The sequence below is a fragment of the Vicugna pacos genome, chromosome 9 (assembly GCF_048564905.1).
Source record: "Vicugna pacos chromosome 9, VicPac4, whole genome shotgun sequence".
Classification (NCBI taxonomy): Eukaryota; Metazoa; Chordata; class Mammalia; order Artiodactyla; family Camelidae; genus Vicugna; species Vicugna pacos.
This window is the reverse complement of record NC_132995.1, coordinates 37,355,010-37,375,986: the sequence shown is the minus strand read 5'-3', so window position 1 is coordinate 37,375,986 and position 20,977 is coordinate 37,355,010. Positions and strand designations below refer to the sequence as shown.

Genomic DNA, 20,977 nt, shown 5'->3' with positions numbered 1-20,977 from the left:
AAGTTGCAGGAGTCATTCCTTGGATCCACCACTCCAGGGTTAAGAGTACGACTTCACTTCAGACAGAGGGTCCCTGGAAAATTGAGAGTGTCCAGGGAGACCCGCTCAAGATCAAGATCAAGAGGGACCAGAAAAGGATCGACGAGCCCTGCTCTAGCCACACCCGGAAGCTGGCTAGTCAATGCACGCACGGCCGAACCTTGAGGAGAGCTCAGTGAAGCTGTTAAACGTATTTCTTTTGTGCTCCCTTGCCTCTTTCCTTGTTTGCTATAGTAGTCTGCGTATTAGCAGTGGGGCTAGCTAGCGCCACCCCACCTGACTGGAACATAGGCCATAGAATCCTGATAAGTATTTTATACCTTGTCATAATTAGGGCCATCATGGCAGCATCACGTCTAAGAAAATCATAAGGCTGATGTTACATTATGCCTAATAATCAAAGTCTACCTATCCGTGTCGTAACTCACCAGCATCCACGGAGAATAAAACGAGCTATACAATTGATCCCCTTGCTAGTGGGGCTCAGAACAGCAACAGGGGTGGGCACAGGAATCGGGGGCATCGCCTCTTCCTCTTACTACTATTATCAGCTTACAGGTGAATTCAGCCACGATCTCCAACAAATAGCAGAAACCCTGGGAACTCTGCAAACTCAGACTGACTCTCTGGCCGAGGTGGTCTTACAAAACAGGACGGGTCTGGACCTACCCACAGCCAAAGAGGGGGGACTGTGCCTCTTCCTAAACAAAGAGTGCTGTTTTTATGCCAGTCAAGCAGGAATTGTCAGACGGATGGTTCACGAGTTACAAGGCCGAGTGAAAAAGAGAAAACGTATTTTAGATAAGAGCCCATGGACAGGCCCCTGGGGCTGGACCTCCTGGCTGGCACCATTCATAGGCCCCTTGCTCCTGATTTTTGCAGTTCTGCTGTTTGGGCCCTGTGTGCTAAACTTCCTGACCTGCTTTGTCAGTGAGTGGATAGAGGCTATAAAACTTCAGACGTTAGCCTCCAATTATGGGCCCCTGCAACAGATAAGTGATGATGCTTACTCCAACTAGGGTTGTGAAAACATCAAGAGGGGGGGAATGTGAAGGAAATGCTGGGCTGGTCTAACAAGATAACTCACAAGTCTAGGAATGTGAAGGAGAGGCTGGGCTGGTCTAACAATATAACTCACAAGTCTAGGAATGTGAAGGAGAGGCTGGGCTGGGCTAACAAGATAACTCACAAATTTAAGTATCGGAATACTGATCTGAGTTCTGCTGGACTAAGTTGTAAATCTAAGTTACTTAGTGTTGTTTGCTGTTCATGTTTTTTTTTGCTAGCCAGCTGGATTTTCAAAGATATATATCTGGCTTTGGAGTGTTGGTTTGCTGCCTCCCTGCCTCCACTCTTGTGATAATGCTGCTGCTAAAGCTGTTCCATGCCTATTGGCCGAATACCCCAAGCTTGTACTTTGCCCTATAAAACCTCATGCGCACGTCTTGGAGGTGCTCAGAGCTTCGGAGCAGAAGCCCCTCTGAGCCCGCCGGCATAATACATCTGAGTACTCCAACCCTCCGAGTGGTGCTTGTTTCTTGGCTGGCCTGTCGTTTCTGTAACATAAGTAGTTTCCAGTTTGTTGCATACATACACTGCTGCAAGGAATGATCCTGTGTATTTGCAGTTTTAAATTACTGGGTGTGTATCATCGAGATAATTTCCTAGATATTAGAATCCCTGTCAAAGGATAAATGCATGCATAGTCTGGCTAGATGTTGGCCAAGTCTGCCCATCACTTGTTATGTATATTCCTTGAGCAGGAATTGGGACCCTGCTTTATCACTGCACTCTTGTTTCCTGACTGCTCCTCCTCTGTTTCTTCATTCCCTCCCCCTCCCTGATTAGCAACTGTTTGCATCTGCCCTCTGGAACTCAGGGAAGGTCTAGGAGGCTGAATGAAAGCCTGTTTCCTACAAACAAGAAGCAGAGGACATGGAAGAAGATTTGTCCCTAGAGAGCTCACAGGGTCCTGCTCGGTTTCAATCCCCTCTTTTCTTCGATAAACCACAATCTTGAGGAGAACACGTGTTGGACAAGAAAGGGAATAACATTTAGGGTAGAGAAATTAATCATAAACTCGGCAGAGGAACTTGGTTTTCCGAAGGACTTGGTGTCAAACTCCACTTCTATTTCTACCTTCCCCAAATCTGAGGGAACAGGGTGATGATCACTCTGGTTACTTTCTGCTGAAATGGGGCACAGTCCTACCTTGATTTGGGGAACAGACACTGATTTGGAAACATTCCTAAATTCCAAGTCCTGGATTCGAATTTTATAATGATTCAGATCTTAATCCTGTGGTCCACCATTTTGGTGCAACAGACCCAATTAGAATTAGGAGGAATGTTAATAGACAAGATAGATCTCATGGTCTGAGAAATTCAAGAGAATAAGCCTGACACCCAATCTGGACCTGGAACTTCAGGGCACATTTCTAGCCAGTTGTCTAATTTTATCAAAGCAGGGTTTAATTTCTGATGTGGCATTAACAAATACATAGCCAGAGCTATTGGCCACTACACATAAGTCATCTTTTACTAACATCTGATCTAAAGCAATTCCATTGTCTAAAAAGTTGATAGTTACAAGAGGAGACCTTGAGACCGTAAGTTTGCAGCTGCCAGCAGATGCTCCTTTGAGAAGGGCTGGTGGCATCCCCATGTCTGACACAGTTCAGAAAATTCAAGTTCTAAGCGATATAGGAATGTGTCTGAAATTATGTCCACAATGACCATCTAGTTTTACCTTGAACGTCTGAACCATACCTACTCGATTTTGACTTTCAAATACATTCCCCTCCTCAATGGCCAAAGCAATTGTACAATACTTGTCCAAAAGGCCACAAAACAGGCTACTCTAATCAGTTAAGTTTAAACCATGCATACACCAGATCGACTTCCCCATACCTCAGTATGTACAGATTTTTTTCCCCACCATTTCCCCTTTTGACTGCAAATCCTTCAACAGCACAAAACATGTGTCCCTGAATGCCAGGATGTCTATCGCCTGCCCTGGGTCCACCATGCCACTTGGTGTTAGGCCTCCTTTTTATTTATATGTATATGTTTTTTTTTTTTTTTGCTTTGTTATCTATGTTGGGGGGGGAAACTACTCAGATATCATGAACAGGCTCAGAGGTATGCTAATGGGGAAACATTTTATAAGCCATATATCTTATCACTTGTACCAAATTGTTACACAAGCATCATACATGCGTTTTTAGCAGCAGACTTAAAGCAAGCAGTGGTATATCAGGAATAATTACATGCTGTGATAACTTCACTAGGTAACTTTCTTTTCCTCTTGAACATCAGGGCAAGAGTATGGCTAACACAGTAAGTTTTATAAATACAGACCTACTATAAGATACAGAGCTCTGATCACCCGTATTTAATTATTCACAGCAAAACAGCAAAACAATGCAATGTAGAATGCTCTCTCAGGGTCGCAATTCCCTAGCCCCAGAGAGACAATCCCAACGAGTGCTCCACCATCGGTGAAGCCAGTGCAAGAGGGAAAAGTGCCCTGGTGCCCTCAGAGCACAGAGGTGTCTCAGTGTGCCAGTACAAGTACTGTTACACACACATACAAACAGCAAACCCGGTGCCACAAGCAAAAGATCTGACGAAGTGTACCCCCAAATTCCAACTCGACTCCCAGATGGAGAATTCCAAAACAGATTGGCCCAGCTCTCAAAGGAGAATAGGCCCAGAATGGCCCCAAATGAGCTCAGACTGGCTCACAATGAGCCCAGACAAAGTGCAGAGCAAGCTAGAGCAGCTCAGGCCAAACCAATGCACACAAATATACAGTCAACAAATAAGGTACAGTCGCAAAGACAGAAAATCAGAGGAGGTGTAGACCAAAAATTCCACTCCCAAAGAAAATGGACCCAGATTGGCTTATTCCCTCAAAGGGAGGTGAACCCAGATGAAGCAGGTAGACTTTTTCCATGCGATTTAGTTTAACATCCCAAATATTCCTAGGTAATTTGATCTCTCTCTCAGGTTTCCTTCGAAACATCTCAAAGTTAACTGGGGGTCAAAAGAACTTCAGTTAGAATTTGATATTTCGGGACTTTGTCAAAATGATTTCAAAACATTTGGTCAAACAGGATCACAGGTCACTGAAATAATACTGACTTAACCAAAGTGACAGATTTCAAAAGCAAGTACAGATCACTTAAAGGTACGGAAACTCACACAATCTGTTATCAAAAGCACCAGTTCAAGAAAATATTCTCTTAACAGAGAACAAAACTCCAGTCTTGCACCAGCCTACTGTCAATAGCAAAATCGATGTACCTAATTTAACTTATCTAATCTAAGCCAATCCTTACCATGTACAAAACTCTTTTCTCAGTACAACTTTCTGGATCCATTTGTTTTCTCATTTATTTTCTTCTCCATTCAGAAACAGCCAGCTTTAGGACAAAATCACCCTTATTTTCCCTTAATGACATGCAGTTCCACTCCTTATACCTTGCTGTACCGAAAACATCTTACTTTCTTCAATTACTGCAATGTTTCTCTTATTTTGGTAGCTTTAATTACAATATTATAATTTTAACCCTGAAAAGTCCTAATTTCTAGCAAAAAGTAAGAATTAGGGACAGTTTGTCATACCAGCATTTTTTGATTGAAAAACTTACACTTTAGTCTATCTAAGAAGGCAAAGGTATGTAAACTTAAATCTGCTCAGCAACTAATGTTCCAATATTTTATCCTATTTGAAATGACCTGAATAGTCAATGAATTCTTAGTCTCTCCACAGTTTGGTAACTTGAAACTAAACTAAGTGACAATCTTAAAGCAGACAGTCCCAAAACAAAATCACTTCTGGCAAAGTCACCTTTAAAAAGCCCCTTATTTACATTTACTTGAAGTTTCATCATATCAAGTGATATTCCTTGCTAACACACTTGAAACAGATATAAAATACTTGTTTGACTTCTAGTAAACCTAGGTACAATAAAGCTATTATACCTAACACTGTCTATATTAATCAAACCAACAAGCTTAAGCTAGCTTCAACACCAGATATTGATTCAGTACTGAATATTTCCCAGATCACATTAACTTGAAATTCGTTCTGGCCAGTTTATTTTATATTTAGAAGTATTTAATTTGTAAGTGTTTACTTTTAAGTCAATTAAAGAGAGCTCATTTACAAGTTAATTTTTACATAAAGACAGAATCAGATCTCATAGTTTTTCTGCTTGAGTTAAAAAAGGCTCCCCTTTTTCTCTCTCAGTCACAGGGACTACAGACACTCAGATAAGTTCTTGAGAGACAGGTAGAGTATTTACATTTTAAGGGCATAGGAGGGAAATGCAAGTTCCTCCTAGAAGGACTTGATCCCTTAGGGTCAGAATTCTGAAAAGATGTTTTATCAAGCCAGCTTTTTCTAGCTACATATCTGCATATGCAAAAAGAACCAGATTTGGAATTTCAAAATTGTTTCATCTTAACCAGTTTTCTCTGGAGTCTAAGGAATATTGTGCCCACACAGTGTTTAAAAAAAAATCATTTTCATTCTTTTGTCACAGGATCATAGCTAAAATCCTTCCAAACACCCAGAATGCACTCCAAGGGGCTGTGATATGGAATTGAAACCGAATTTCCCATTGTACAAAAAGACAACAAGAATATCATTTATATAAATGGAACCACTCACACACCAGAAGACAGATCCATCACAATGCCTCTGAGAGGATGACTGGTATGGGGTCCCAAACACTTCCCCAACACAAATGGCCTTCAGTGGCAGATGCATATCAGAACCAACTGGCAAAATGCCCTGTCAGCGCAAAGGGAAGGTGGCCCACCTGCACATCAGTGGACTTACCCGTCCTGGAGCTCATCCACTTGTCTCAGATGCATGTTTCCATTCCCACCAACCAAAAGCCAAAGTTGGCAGCAGATGCAAAGCAGGGGAGAAATAGGAAGAATCGCTGAAACAAATAGTTTTGGCAGCTACTGGAACATCCCCCAAAATCCCCCTCTCGGGGCCAACTAGTCTTGATATTCTCGATGGTCCTGGTGTGTTGCCCTGGCTGGTGGCTCTACTCTGGGAAACCTGGAGGAGTCAGACACCATGAGAGCACAGCCCCACTTTGGGAGCCAAAACCTGTTACCAAACTCAGGCTCACCTACTCTCCACTCAAAAGCCAGATGCTTCAGAGACAGGTCAAGGAAAAGAAACGCTGCTTTATTTAGGAGTCCAGCAACTTGGAGAGATGGTGAGCTTATGTCCAGGAACCAGTTCCAAAAATTCAAGAATAAGAAACAGGGGACACACCCACAAGGTCCTGCTCGGTTTCACTTATGGATTCTTATGGATGCTCTTCTATTTCCCTATTTCTTCTACTTATGTGACAGTACTACATTGTTTGCTGGAGGTTTTTTTTTTTTTTTTTCAAATAAGAAGCAGCTATGAGATACTCCTAAATCCACAGAGCCAGAGAAATAGAAGTAAAATGAAGAAGCAGAGGAAACACTACCAATTAAAAGAACAAGAGAAATCCCCTGAAAGAACGAACAATGAGATAGACCTCGACAATCTACTAGATCATGACTTCAAAAAGGGGGTGATAAGACAACTGAAGGAAATAAGAGACTGAACAGATACAGAGAATACTATGAAAAGGAAACAAACTATAAAGAGGTGCCAAATAAAAACAAAACTCAATGGCTGAGATAAGAGCCGAGCTGAAGGCAGTCAAAGCAGACCAGATAATGCAGAGGAATGAGTAAGTGATTTAGGAGACAGGATAACAGAAGTCACCCATTCAGAACAGCAGACAGAAAAGCAAGTAAAAACCAAAGCAATATAAGGGAATTATGGGATAATAAAGCATGCCAACCTATGCACGATAGGGGTCCCAGAAGAAGAGAAAGGGGGATTGAAAAGATATTTGAAGAACTTATGACTATAAACTTTCCAAACCTAAAGAAGGAAACAGATATCCAAGTACAGGAAGCACAGAGGGTCCCAAACAAGAAAAACCTAAACAGACCTACTCCAAGACATATTATAATTAAGATAGCCAAAGTTAAAGAAGTGATTCTAAAGGCAGCAAGAGAAAAACAGAGTTAATTATAAGGGAACCCCCATAAGGCTTTCAGCTGATTTCTCCACACAAATACTGCTAGCCAGAAGGGAGTGGCAAGATATACTCAAAGACCTGAATGAATAAAAGCTGCAGTCTAGGATACTCTATCCAGCAAGACTATCCTTTAGAGTAGAAAAATAAATAAAGAATTTCACAGACAAGCAAGAACTAAAAGAATTCAGCAATACTAAACCAATCCTAAAAGAAATATTGAAAGGTCTAAGTAGAAAAGAAGGAGGAAGCAGCAGAAACAAGAAAACCATACTTGGAAATGTGGTAACTACGAGTTGCAATAGAATAAACATAAAGATGTTAAAAAAAAAAAAAAAAGACATCAAAATCACAAAAGGTGGGAGGGGGAGCAAGAAAATACAGATTTTTCTCTTTTTCTTCATTCTTCTTAGGATGTGTTTGAGCTTACCTGACTATCAGTCTGAAGCAAACAGATATAGTAAAGATTAACATACTTGAAAAACAGGGTAACCACAAATCAAAAGTACACAATAGAGTCACAAAACCAAAAAGAACCTAAGCTAATACCAAAAAAAAAATCAAACCACAAAAAGAAAAACAAAAAGGAAAAGAAAGGAACAATGAAATATCAAATCAACTGGAAAATAAAGTTCAAAATGGCAATAAGCACACATCTGTCAGTAATTACTATAAATATCAATGGACTAAATGCTCCAATCAAAAGACAGAGTGGCAGACTGGATAATAAAACAAAAAACCTACAATATGCTCCATACAAGAGTCCCACTTTAGAGTGAAGGACACATAAACTGAAGGTGAGAGGATGGGAAAAGATATTTCATGAAAATGGAAATGACAGGAAAGCAGGAGTAGAAATACTCATATCAGACAAAATAGACTTTAAAACAAAGACCATAAAGAAAGATGAAGGACACTATATATATATAGGTACATGAAAAAAATGCTCAATATTGCTAATTATCAGAGAAATGCAAATCAAACCTGCAATGAGGTACCACCTCACACCAGTCAGAATGGCTATCATTCAAAAGTCCACAAACAATAAATGCTGGAGAAAGTGTGGAGAAAAGGGAACCCTCTTACACTGTTGGTGGGAATGTAGTTTGGTGCAGCCATTATGGAAAAACACTATGGAGATTCCTCAAAAAAACCTAAAAATAAACTTACCATGTAATCCAGCAATCCCACTCCTGGCCATATATCTAGAGGGAACCTTCATTCAGAAAGCCACCTGCACCCCAGTGTTCACAGCAGCTCTATTTACAATAGCCAAGACATGGAAACAATCTAAATGTCCATTGACAGATGACTGGATAAAGTGGTGGTATATATACACAATGGAATACTACACAGCCATAAAAAATAAAATAATGACATTTGCAGCAACACGGATGAACCTGGAGAATGTCATTCTAAGTGAAGACAGAAAGAGAAAGAAAAACACTGTATCACTTATATGTGGAATCTTAAAAAAAAAAAAAAGACAAATGACCTTATTTGCAAAACAGAAACAGACTCTCAAACATAGTAAACAGACATGTGGTTACCAGAGGGAAGGAGGATGGGAGGGGATAAACTGGGAGTTCGCGATTTGCATATACTAATATATATATATATATATATATATAATAGATAAACAACAAGTTCATACTGTATAGCACAAGGAACTATATTCGATATCTTGTAGTAACTTATGGTGAAAAAGAATATGAAAACGAATATATGTATGTTCATGTATGACTGAAGCATTGTGCTGTACACCAGAAACTGACACATTGTAAACTGAATATACTTCAATTAAAAAAAATACGTATATATACAAAAAAGGAAGCAGCTATGAGATATTTTAATATGTGGTGACTCACACACACATTGTTCTTTTCACACAGGGTTTTACTAGCAATTTTTACGTTTATTCATTTTTCTATAAGTTGTGTTTAGTATTCCTAAGAAAGTAATTCATGTTTTTATTTGTATTGGAATCAAAATAATTTAACTTAAATTAAATTAGTGGGACTTGACATTGTGATGTGTTGAGACATTCTAAGAAAAAGCAGGAAGTATACCCTTCCACTTGCTCAAGCTTAGAGGTGTTTTATACACACACACACACAGGAGACAGAATATGTGAATGAACTCCTCTTCCTTCTCTCCCTCATCCACCTCATACAGACATTTCCCTTACAGGCACCTCGTGTTGTAATGGACAGCACACTGGACTAAGTCTCAGAGGGGTCTTGAATGCACATGACATTGATAAAATATCTACAATATGCCACAAATGTTGCCACAGCCTTTGAATTACTCTAGTCGAGTCTTCCTTTCTGCAAACTGGACAAATAATTTCTAAAAGTAGGATATCATACCATATAATATGACAGATGACTTCCAGCCCCACTGACTACTTCTAAGGTTCTAAATGAGAATTCTTCAACACCAAGAATCTGGGTTATAGTCCTCTTAATTCTTTATTTACTTAATTCCTCAAAGACGGGACTAAGAGGCATGCAGTGTTAGAACGAGATTGTTAAAAGTGTAAAACGGTTGCTTTTTTTTTTTTTTGCTATTGAAATGAGCAGTTAGTTTTCAAATATGTGTTTTTCTTTAATTTACTAAGAAAATGGATGACATCTTTCTCAAATTCATAAAGATGGCCTGCAGGGAAATAGCTAATTATCGTAACTGTATTTTAAAACTCCCAAAAGGAGATACAGGAAAACCTATTTCAAATGGGTCTATTAGAATACCTTCAAAGTCCTTTGATAAACTCTGGGATCATCACAATGATGGGATTTATTAGGATCCTTTCTGTGTGTGCTGCACAATGAAAGAGGAGTATTATCCGATGCAGAAACCTGTAGCTGCAAGGGAGAAAGAGACCATTTAAATGCAAATCTTCTAATCCAAGAGGTTTACTCTCCAAATAGAAGTGGGTCTTCAGGGTGACTCATGAAGTTGGCAATATATGCCCATTCTTCTGGGATTACTCATTTTAGGAAATCTAATAACCTGCTTTATTATGAGAGGCTGCAACATCCTACCACGTATCACACATCCTAGACTTTCCCTAGTTACTGTTGTTCATAACGTAGTCTCCCTGGTTGTTTAAAGTTTCAGAGGTTCCTTGAGTTATGAATCAGATGCCAAAAAAGCTCTAGTTCTGGCTACAGTATTAAATCATCTATAGTAATTACATAGTATATATTCTCCAGTCACAATTATTGGAAAAGTGTTGAAGAAAAATATGTTATAAAGACAGAGTGGTATATATATTTGAGGGGCAATAATATTTCATAACAACAGTTCTACTGCAAGATACACACCTCTGAGCTGTCTTCCCACAAATCACACTGAATATTCATTTACATTTTTTTCCTCTTATATTCTATAGCACAGTATACTATTTGTAAGCTGTATTTATGATGCTGAAAAATACAAAGACAGACTCACACTAGATTAGATCTGGCATCCCAGTTTCAACCTTATTTCTACAATTTTGGTTTATAAAAAGTAACCATTCTCCATATCCACAATTTTTCCAATATTCATTTGTAAGTAATCAATGACTCAAGCAAACTCCGGTGATTTTGGAGGAATGGTAGAATTTCAAGCTTTCAATAAAATCCATTATTTAACATATGCTTTATTTTTGGTCACATGATCAGGCAGGGCTAGGACTAACTCTTATTTCCTCTGCTAAAACCAACAGCATGCTTCACATCCCTAAAAAGCAGAGATACAGGTAAGGGTTTACAAAGGAATTTGCATTTGAACTTGACTTTGAAGAAAGATAAGCATACTTCTGAACAGGCGATGGGGAGGCGATCAGGGATGTAGGGGAGAAAGGCATTTCAGGTCAGAAGTGTGACATACACAGATCAGGAGGGGTTTAAAAATCGGACACAATTAAGACAAATGACTTACAGGGTAGGGGAGGAGCAGGTAGACAGAAGAGATTAGAAGTAACTGGTAGATTCAAACTATGCAAGAAATTGTGTTTGCTTCCTTAAGGAGCACCAAGTAGAATAAATTGGAGAGAGAATAAAAGTATCTGGGATACCAATACAGTCACCAAATCATAGACTGAAGTCTCAGCATAGCTGTTGAGATGGAGAAAAATGACTTGAAAAAATAAATGCAGGCAATGGGATTGACAGACCTTTGAGTGATTCAATGTACACAGGGAGAAGTCAGAACATTTTCTTCTATTTTTGAAGACCGGGTAGAGTATCATTAGCTGAATTCAGTGCTTTCTCAATACAACCTTATATTGAGGACTAGGTGAACAGTCTACAAGGAAGTGGGTGAGGTTTGGGGTATAAAAGGTCAGAGTCCCACCTAAATAGAGAAAATCAAAAGGGAAGAGACCACCAGAGCTCGGAGGACCGCAGAGATGTCCACACCGCGTCCAGACTCGGTTACCGGGAGCTTATAGGTCAGAAGACCCTAAACCTATCTACTAGAATTACCGAGAAGTCTAAGAAAATACCAGCGTCCTGACTCCATGTCCAGTGATTCTAGTTTTGCCCTCGTGTGGGTCACAGACTTCGGTGTCTTTCTTATAAATCCCTGTCACATTCTAACACGCACTAAGGATGAGAATCACGGCTCTAATGGTAACTGAGGAGAGCGGGAATGTGTTTTATTTCTTCTCTTCTGAGACTTTCGCCTGCACTGTAATTTGTTAAATACCTGTTTCCCCCGACTCGACCATGTGACAGCAGAGGCCACACCTGTCTCAGTCACAGCTGCCTTTCTCAGGATTCGTTCCTGTGACGTGTGCACTTTGCACAGTCATGCAAACTGTTCACTTTCTCACTTACCAGTATCTTTCCACTGAGGAAGGCTCTTTGAGAGATGCTGGGAATAGAAAGCAGAATCCTCCCCACCCCTCACTTCATGGGGTTTACAGTCTGCACAGAAAGAAAGCAAGCAAGAGATACAAGGAGAAAGAAGAGAAGGAACTTAAAGTCCAGCTCTTCTCTGCCAAGGTTATGTTCACTTTTACGTCTTACTGCTAATTAAGGATGCATGGAATTTCAAGCATTACTGAACAAATGAAAGGAACAATTGGTTGGCACAGACATGTGTACAGAGGCAGATTACAAAATCTGACTTAGTTCTCCATCTCTTTTTTCCCCCTGTAAGGCTGATCTGACAAGAAGTCCTAATACTATACATACAAAGAGAATGCTAAGATGCGTATGTTCATTTTTAACAGGCAAAATACATTCTGCTAAGGACACTGATGATTCATGTTGCTCTCTGTCTCCCAGGAGAAGCTGATTGTTAGGAAATAGAGAAGAACTCCTTACCTTCAAGAAACCTAAATAATAACACAAAGTATCACTGTCTTCTCTCCAGGTACAGACCACCACAGCTCATTTTAGGAAGGGTAAATCTGCCAAAATTTGAAGAATTAGAGCACTTAGAGGACAGAGAGAGATTTGGTAGGGACAAAATTTGTAACTCTAATGCCTCCATTCAGAGGTTTATTTGGCTAGAGTAAACTGCATGGTGTATGGTGAGATTATAACCATGAGCGTGTGTAGCCCCGGCTAGAAAGACAATGAAAAGTGCCATGCAGAACGTCTGCACATTGTTCAAAACAAGTGACATCAACATTTTTTAAGGCCAGATCCTTAAAGGATACCTCTATTTAATTTAAAAATTAAAGAAAAAATACACAGAAGATGAGTTTTAAGAAATTATTCTTGTCCAGAAATAAACCCACACACTTACGGTCAATTAATCTATGACAAAGGAGGCAAGAACATACAATGGAGAAAAGACAGTCTCTTCAATAAGTGGTGCTGGGGAAACAGTACAGCTACCTGCAAAAGACTGAAAATTAGAACATTCTCTAACCCCACATTCAAAAATAAACTCAAAATGGATTAAAGACCTAAATGTAAGATGGATACTGTAAAGCACCTAGAGGAAAATACAGGCAGAAAACTGACATAAATCACAGCAATGTATTTTTTTGAACCAGCTTTTGGATTAATGGAAATAAAAGCAAAAATAAACAAATGGGATCTAATTAACTTTAAAAGCTTTTGCATAGCTAAAGATACCATCAACAAAACAAAAAGACAACCTACAGAATGAGAGAAAATATTTGCAAATGATGTGAACGACAAGGGACTAATTTACAAAATATACAAACAGCTCATACACCTTAATAGCAAAAAAAAAAAAAAAAAAAAAAAAAAAGGAACCCAATCCAAAAATGGGCAAAAGACCCAAACAAGCAATACTCCAATGAAGACATACAAATGGCTAATAGGCACATGAAAAAATGCTCAGCATTGCTAATTGTCAGAGAAATGCAGATCAAACTACAATGAGATATCACCTCACACCAGCCAGAATGGCCATCATTAAAATGTCTACAAACGATAGATGCTGGAGAGGGTGTGGAGAAAAGGGAAACCTGCTACACTGTTGGTGGGAATGTAGATTGGTGCAGCCACTATGGAGGACACTATAGAGGTTCCTTAAAAAACTAAAACTAGACTTAGCATGTGATCCAGCAATCCCACTCCTGTGCATACACCCAGGGAAAAATAAAATTCAAAAAGACACATGTACCCCAATGTTCAGAGCAGCACTATTTATAATAGCCAAGACATGAAAACAACCTAAGTGTCCATCAACAGATGACTAGATAAAGAAGATGTGGTATATATACACAATGGAATACTACTCAGCCATAAAAAAGAATAAAATAATGCCATTTGCAGCAACATGGATGGACTTCAAGATTGTCATTCTAAGTGAAGTTGGCCAGAAAGAGAAAGAAAAATGCCATATGATGTCACTTACATGTGGAATCTTATAAATAATTAGTCATTTGTGTCCATTTTTTTTTTAACTTAGATGACTGGTTTCTTGAATATGTATAAGCACATTTCACTGTCCTTTATGACTGGATTATCACATTCTGTTGATTCTTATTTTGTGGTTGGCTTTATTCCTTTGATAACTATGGAAGTTTAAAAAGCTAAAGCTCTAATCTGTTCTTAGAAACACTGATCAGTACATATATACAAACTCAAAAAATATGTGCAGTATATTATATGTGTGTATTTACATGCAGTATCATGTATATGTGCATTCAAACTGTAATAATTCCACTTAATAAAACTGAAAAAGGAAAAAAATTATTCTCGAAATTACAGAATCAGGATATTTAGGCCTAGGAAAGGACTCTGGGACTGTATCCCCACTGGGTCAAATTTTCTATCCCCATTAGGCCAAATTTTTGTAAAAGCTTTCTTGAGTTTCAACTTACATATCATGAAATCTACCAATTTTAATTGTCCAACTGAATAATTTTAGCAAATTAAACAAAGTTGTACATTAATCACCATAACTCAGTTTCAGAAGCTTCCAAACAATACAGGGATTCCTCATACATATTTGCAGATAATCTCTCCTCCCCTTTGAAGTCCCAAACCATTACCCGCTGCATCCTCTTTAACTGGGGACGGCACTTAAGGTGAGGGCTTCAGCCACCCTGGCACATTACTCAGTTCTCCTGGGTCTCCCCTATGTAACCATGTTACTAAACTTTTGTTTGATTTCCTCCTGTTAATCCATCTCCTGTCAATTTACTTCTTAGAATGAGGAAGGGCAAAGGGGAGGAAGGCTATTAACATGGAGATGGAAAAGCAGATGTTTGGTAAATACATGTTTGCTGGGTCCTGCAGGGACAGTGGGACACACAGAGGAATTTTAGCAGTGTTTGCTAGGTTCCTCCCCGTGGCTCACCTCGTTCATACTGTACTTGTCTAGGTGACAGCTCTCTTCCTGGAACAGGTCCTCTACCGACATCCTTTAGGAGACTAAGGAGAAAGTCAAAGTTTCTTTGTGAGTCTTTTTGGCCTGTTTTTAGCTCAAAATAATCTGCAGGCCATAGAGACATTTTGAGGTGGCAAATTTTGCCCCCCTGCAGCACCTTGACTTGAGGGAGCTCTCCAAGGCCCAGGGCCATAACTGACACACAGAACTCTGGCTACAGGCATATTTCCATTAAAATGTTGCAGTTTACAAATACAGAAACTCATCCAGTGTAACTCTTCCAAGGTCCCACAGGTCATGAGTAACAGAGAAAAGTAAAGAATTCAGACTTTGTTTGCTTGTACATTTGGAACATTTTACTGACTAAGGACGAGCTTCAAGCTTTATCTTTTCTTGGATATTCAGGAAAGTTAGCCAGTGTTTGGTGGTCTCTGAGGAATCTAATGAAGGCTATCACTCTCTCTAATTAGTCCCATTTGATTCTCATTTTATTAAGAACAACTTGGTGACACACGCTTGCCCTCCCACCTGATTTTAATTAGGTCTCATGAAACACAATTTGGCAAATCCTGCCATTCACCTCATTATAAAAAGGAGACGAATTATTCCAAACCAAGTTTTTTTTTTTAATAGAAATGAAACCCTCTTTTCCAACCAAAAGGTATTATCTGTTCCTAGATGTTAAATATTTGCAAAGTAGACATAACCCATCAATTTCCAAGAACATGTTAATTAATTTAAATACTCAATCTCCATTTTTTGACAATTAATTTTTTTGTATATTTCTATGTTGATCCAATAAATAATATATTCAGGTCCTTACAGCAGGTAAGCAAAAGAGGAGTTAGTATTGTGTGGTAGTAAAGCACACAGAATCTGCCAAACTCCCTGGGTACAAATTTGCTCACTTCCTCTCACCGTATTTGTAACCACTGGTATATTCCATTACATCTGAATTCCCATCTCCAAAATGGGAAGAATAATATTATCGATCACACTAGGCTGAGGTGCCGATTAAAATACATATGACAAGTTAGGCATGTATAATAGTTTCTGACACAGTAAATGATTGTCATTATAGCTATTATTGAATTGAGAGAGTCCTTTGGACTTATTTTCCATTATTAATTTTAGGTATTTCCATAGGGCCTGGAATTTCTATGTGACATCATATTCTAAATATTCTATCCTTAATCCAACAACATAAAATATTCCAAAATTTCAATCTGAGGCTGCTATGGCTTTCTGAAGACAGTTCTTTTTCATAATGTGACGTACATACAACACCTCTTTTCAGATCAGACAATGTGGTATATAAGTAAGGCATTTGATCTTACGATGCACTTTGAGCCTTCAAAACTCCTATACTGTGTCCCGTGAAATTTCTAATTGCTGTAAATTAAACCTGGATAGTTTCACAATATTCCTTAAATACAATTGTTATCTTCATTAATACCATCATATATCTTATCATAAATTTTAACATGATGAAAAAGTGAAAAATTCAAATGGGAATTCCATGCAGATTGGAATATTGGGGAGAAGAGCATGAGAGACAGAGACAGAGTAAGAATGTATATGCCCATGGGTATAAGTGGAAGTGGGAGGGAGGACCTGTATCGACTCAAATGCTACACCGTCAAATTCCATTGATACTAGATTGCCATATCTTTGAGGAACACATAAAAGCTCAAGTTCAAAGTTATGATCATACTTCCTAAAGTACAAATTACTATAAAAATCAAAATTAAGGCAACCTATCGAATGGAAGAAAATATTTGCAAACCATATAAGAGATTAATATCCAGTATTGTAAAGAACATCTACAACTCAACAATAACCAAAATAACCTGTTTAAAAAAATGGGCAAAGGACTTTAACAGATATTTCCCCAAATAAGATATACAAACAACCAACAAGCATATGAAGAGATGTTCAACACCACTAATCATCAGGGAAACACAGATCAAAACTACAAGATATCATCTCACACCCAGTAGGTTGGTCACTATTAAAAACAAACACACACCCAACCCAGAAAATAACCAATGTTTGCAAGGATGCGGGAGAAAAGGGAACCCTTGTGCAGTGTTGGTGAAAAACGTAAAAGTGCAGCTGCTACAGAAAATAGTATAGGGTTTTTCTAAAATTAAACATAGAATTACATATAATCCAGCAATCCCATTTCTGGGCATATATCCATAAGAATTGAAAACAGGATCTTAAAGAGATACATGCACAACCATATTCACTGCAGCATTATTTACAATAGCTGAAATGTGGAAGCAACATAAATGCCCAACAGATGAATGGATTAAAAAATTCAGTATATACATGCAGTGGAATATTACTTAGCCTTAAAATCCTGTCATATATCACAAGGTTGATGAACTCTGAGGATATTATGCTAAGTGAAATAAACCAGTCACAAAAACAGCATATTGCATGATCACACTGATATAAGATATCTAAAATAGCCAAACTCTTTGAAACAGAAAGTAGAACGGGGGTCGTCATGAGCTGGGGGAGGGTGAAGTGGGGGACTGATGTTCAGTGGATATGGAGTTTCAGTTCTGCAAGTTGAAAAAGTTCTAGAGACTCATTGTCAACAACCTGCATGTAGTTAACAATACTGTACTGTGCACTTAAAAATGGTTAAGACGGTGAATTTTATGTTACATATTTAACTGAAAAAAAAAAAACCATGCATTTGGGCCAACTATACTAAAACAAATATACTGTTATATATATCACAAATTGGAAATGAGATTTATTAATTGGCCAAATCATTTTGGAATACAGATCCTGCAACACAAATGTCCCTAAATTAATTAATTTTTAACTGCGAAAGTTTGTATAACCCATATCATCTCTTCTCCAGTGATGTAGATAATAGGTAGCAAAAAGAATACTTACGCACGCTGTCTGGTTTATTCATCAGAAAATTTTTAAAAAAATGGAATTATTTTTCCATTTCTGTTACTCACATCATGTAGATCTCCAGAAGACTCAGATGACTGTATTTTTCCCTAAACATCAAGTTAAGGATTTGGAACAAAAAAATATCACCTGTGGCTAAGCAGCTCCCACTACACCCTCATAAACATCTGGGATCCTAGCTTGTTTGTGTTAATCATTCAAACCAGAGACACGTGGAGACAAATGTAATGTAAACGTGCTCTCTCAGGATGTGGCTTATGTAGATGTGCTGAGAGAAATCTGAGAGCTGCACGATCCAAAGCACCATCAGGAAACTATGGAATGTTCTGTTTCAAGTCTGGTGATAAAGCCCATGTCCTTACTACTCCCTGGTACTCCTCTCTGAATTCCCCACATCCCCTCTTTGGTACGCTCACTGATCTAGCAGGACTACAGCTTTCAGATTCAATCAATATGTGATTTACTTGAGGAGTATGGTTCAGAGTCCACAAAGGAAAGTTAGGCTTCAACGCAATGCAGAAAGAATTTCATAAGAAGCACTTTTCAGCCATGAATGAAAAGTTACTGCAAAGGATACTGTGAAGATGATCTTTCAGCAGTCCAAGGAAGATGCAAAGAAATCTCTTAGGGAAGGTGAAATGTTTGCAGAAATGTTTCTTTCATCTTGTAAACCATAAATTTTACAACTGGGTAGTTTTCCTTTGGTGAGAATAAGTTTCTTTCATAGGAGGTTGATGACCTCTTTAAAAAAAAAAATTGGAGAGGAAAAAACAAAGGTGTAAGAATACAGAAAAAGATAAACACACATAAAAACAGCACAATTTTTTCTCCACATACACATCAGTTATGATTGATATTTCAAACACTATATACTTAAGTTCATTTAAATAAGTCAAACTCTTAATCATTCATCTTTTTATTCACTCTACTCTCCTGTCCACGCTTTAATCTATTACCAAGGTCAGTATCTTGTGACTTACTCTGCAGCTGCACAAACTTTCAACTCATTAAAAAAGATTTCTATTGCACTTGTTTACAACGTATTAAATTATATACTTCATTTAGATGTCTAGTAATAAGTTAATGACTTTAAAACACATCCTCAATATTAAATGCCAGAAATTTTGTGCACCATTAAGAAACTCACCCACCTGCCATAGCTGTGAAAAATGCACTCACACACATCCAGTCATTATATAAACTGGTGTCCTGTCATTCAGCACAGGTACCCAGAGGCCACCTCATATTTAACAAAGTGATATAATGATTTATTAATCTTATGAAAAAAGAATCACATTTCTACACTGTCTGTATCTCCAGTAACACAAAATCATCTGATTTCCTACAGTGGGTTTGCACAGAGTAACAGCCTCTTTTGGCTATAAAGACGTACATACACACCTCATTGGAATACGGATCTCAGTAAGCATGACTTTTATTTTCCCGCATACAAACAGGTTGGACTCTTCAGCAGACTCTTTTCTTCCTCTTGTCAAGCTTCCTCTGAGCATCTGTCATTATTTCAACATCTGGAGGGGCAGATAAGCTGCTCCAATTGGAACACTGCAGTCAGCAACTTTCTCCAGGAGACGAAATTTGTCACTTCTGCAAAGCATCCGTCTTCTGCCAGCTTCTGACTTCCTATCCCCCAGGCCAAATGGGAAAATCAGGCCTCCCAGTTTGTAAGGCTTCTGTGCTGTGGACTAATTCAGCTACGAGGAAATGGGTGACAAAGGGTGGAAAGACCATGATTAACTCACATTAATTTCTGGGACAGCAGGAAACCCATCTCAATAGGATATAAAGATTTAATCTCAACCTGACGTCTCCAGCCATCCCACACGACTGCCTTCTTAAGGAAACATCAAGTGCTTCTCTGCACTGTTCCCTGGCAGCTCTGAGTAGAGGGAGAGGTCATAATTTCGGATTAACCAGAAAATTAACAGTTGCTAATTTGAGATGTGATACGAAAGAAATTCACAAATCACCCATTCCTTCTTCTAAGCGTTCAATTAAAGTGACCACAGACACAGAAAATTACACTTTAAAGGCAAATCTGCTCTGATTCTTTCTCCAGTTAAAACGACTCGCTGATTCCCTTTCCCCAGGGGCTGTCTGGATGCTTCCATGAGCTCGTCCAGGTGAGTAGTCTCCTGGCCCTTGTTTGACCCCCAGGCTTGTGTCCTGCCCCTGTTCTACCTTCTGCCCTCCTGCATTTCTCTCTGTCCTGCCCTCTGGCCAATGTGCACGTTATTCCTGTTTCCAGGAGGCTTCTCAACATCAGTGTGAATTCAAATTATCAAGGAGTCCTGCTGAAGGGAAGGTTTCAGTTCAGTAATTCTGGAGTGGGGTCTTAGGCTGTATTTACAACAAGCTCCCCAGGGATGCTAATATTATGCAGGCCCGCAGGACACTGAGTACCTTAGAGCACTAGTCTTGGAGCTCTCGTTCTCATCTCGGGGTGATTTTGCTCCGCACGGCCATTTGGAGACACTTAATTTGTCCTAACTTGGGGGTGCTGATATCTCGGATATTACTAAATACTCTGCAATCCCCAGGACAGCCTACCATGACAAAGGCTTACCCTGGCCCAAATGTCAATACTGTCAAGTTGAAGTTTTTCAACTTCCACTGAAGACTAGTGTATTTAGTCTTCAGGAACCAGCTCAGATATATCACCGGTTCCCTGAATGAGTCCCCAGTCGCACCTAATTGCTTCTGGCTTGCCACATCCCTCCAACCCCACCACTCCCTCACACCCCTAACAGAGTATACATATGGTTTAACTGCTGTATTTTCAATTACTTCTTTATATGCCTAATTTTGCTTCAATTTGTGAGCATCTTGAGTGCAATTATCATGTCATATCACAGCACCTATTTTGTTGTGGCTGGTTTTAATTAATCACTTCTCCACGTGATTAATACAGATGTTGAAAGAAAACGAGATAATTAACATTTGCAAAATTCAGTTTAGCCATCATAAACAAAAAGTAAAAACAAGAAGCTGCCATTTGGTTTAACCTGTCAGTATGACAGAAGAATCTACTGTTCCAGTAAGAGTTGAGGAAAAAAATGGTTA

The 20,977-nt window shown here is 38.8% G+C and overlaps 1 long non-coding RNA gene across 1 annotated transcript; it reads right to left on the bottom strand.

The window, feature by feature from the left end:
- Positions 1-14,924: 14,924 nt before the first annotated feature.
- LOC140698486 (uncharacterized) lies at positions 14,925-19,584 on the bottom strand. Its single transcript, XR_012076286.1, has 4 exons — positions 19,298-19,584; positions 18,474-18,637; positions 17,944-17,985; positions 14,925-15,000 (listed from the first exon to the last, which is right to left on the bottom strand). It is a non-coding gene; the product is annotated as an uncharacterized lncRNA (long non-coding RNA).
- Positions 19,585-20,977: the final 1,393 nt, after the last annotated feature.